Source organism: Pinus tabuliformis, chromosome 7 (genome assembly GCF_031772625.1).
Source record: "Pinus tabuliformis cultivar Carrire ecotype Pingquan chromosome 7, CPIR1, whole genome shotgun sequence".
Taxonomy (NCBI): Eukaryota; Viridiplantae; Streptophyta; class Pinopsida; order Pinales; family Pinaceae; genus Pinus; species Pinus tabuliformis.
Window position 1 is genome coordinate 1,274,216,129 of NC_142293.1, and position 2,114 is coordinate 1,274,218,242.

A 2,114-nucleotide genomic window follows, 5' to 3' on the forward strand; every position below is an offset into this window, starting at 1 on the left:
CATTGCCAAACTCCAAGATCATACAAGAATTCCTTCTACTCTATCAAAGTTCGTTTATGAAGGTAGGATACTCAACGAGGAATTCCAAGCGACTATGACATCAAAACTGATGCCTAAATCTCCCTCATTGTAGGGCTAAAAAAAGGATCCAGGGGAGGGGCGGATCCTTCGACTTCTAAGACAATGTCTTTTAAGGATGCTCTCAAGCCTCGTTACTTATCTTTGACTTTCTAATGATCTCCCAGGCCCTAGCTTCTTGGTTGATAATTCTATGGACACTCCATTCCTTGAAGTGACAGAATTTTATACCAACGTAAAGGAAACCAAATATCTAGGGAAGGAAATCATATGTCGTTTCAACAGATTTTGGCCCTCGACATCTGCCCTCAAGGAATGGGTCTATCAAAACTATACACAAAATTTGGAATTGATATTTTTTTTGAAAGGGAAGTTTTGTGGTGGTCTTTAAGTGTTTTAAGGATAAGTATAAAATCCTTGACCAAGGACCCTGGTTTTGGGGACGAGCTGGTCTATTAATGAATTTGTGGTTCCCAGACTTCAATCATCTTACTATGCTGGCAATGACTACTACAGTGTGGGTAAGGTTTCCTAACTTTCTCATTCACTTTTACCATACACATCTCTTGGAAAAGGGGGGAAATTTAATTGGACGATTCATCAAAATAGACAAGGAAGGACTACCAAAATGAATTTTCACCTATGTATGCATATGTGTTGAAGTTGATCTCAATAAAGGTCTGTTGACACCTAATCCGAAACGGATGGGTGAACTGGACAGTCATCTAGAAGATGAACTGATCCGTTTTTTATTTTTGTATATAAACATGAGTTACCTAATGAATAAGATCAATCAGTTTTGTCTCTCGTTCAATGTGGAGTTACCCTGGCCTGACATGGTATCAGAGCACAGGTCCCAAAATAGTGTAACTCCTGCTGAGCGCTGCATTATCCTGAGCGATTCTCTGCGCATATAGCGCTGCCACTGCTGAAGACTGCGCCCTCTGTCCTGAGCGCCTCTGGAGACTGCGCCCTCAGATCATGAGTAATTGATGTGCGTTTTTTTTACCTGAGCGTTGATGAATGCATAGAAGCGTTGTTATACTTTTTTTTGCTTTGCTGCCTCTCTGCGCATGAATACTGGTGCATATGCCATAGCCGCTTTTCATCTCTCGCCCAAACTGCCAGTTCTCCCATAGCCCGACAGAACTGCATATCAATAGTTGTGACGAATCCGGAGGCCTATCTTTGGGCATAATGGTGAAGCGCTCCATCGCATATTGACATCCCAGATCTTGTGGAATGAAATGCAGCCCACTGAATGCGGTTTGAAGAAGGAATTCAGAGATATGCTACCTACAGTGGTCTTCAATGAAAACGTTTTAATAGAAGACACACAGTGAGTTTTTCTATGCTTTCTCCTACTTGAATTTGCTTGACAGAGAATCTTAACAGTCTCGATTTAGCATCCATTCAGTTTTTCCAGCGCCTGGTGAGAAGACTCTCCCCTCATGTCAAGGTTTCTGATGGCGGGCAAATGGAACGGCCCCGGGAGCAGCTCTTGTTTCTGGTAGGACGAAGAAGACCCATAGCCTCCATGCCCATTTCAATGTAGCAGAGTTGCGGTGCTTTCACCAGTTTGAAATTACTGTTTGGGAATTCGGCCGCTGCTATTGGGGTTTGGCCGCGTTAAAATTCAATCTCTTCTCCGTCATATTGTGCTTCACCAGAGCCAAAGGTGTAAGCTTGCATTCGTTTGCTTCTTTCAGTACACTACTTACAGTTGATTATATCGGACATGGGAAAGAAGAAAGGAGGTGATGAGCTATTTTTATAGGCGTAAATTTCCATACCAGGTTCTGTGTGAGCTATTTTTATAGGCGTAAATTTCCAGTTTTGACTCGAAACGATGAAGTGATGTGTTTATGTAGCAGCATATATTCATTTAAATTCCATACCATTCATTTAATGTGTAATACGATGGGGTAGCTGTGAGTACATCGTAGTAAGTCCTGGTATGAAAAGTATTATGGAGAATTGATTTCATATACGCTGGGCGGTGCTGAATATGTATATGTGCACTAACGCTGTAGTTA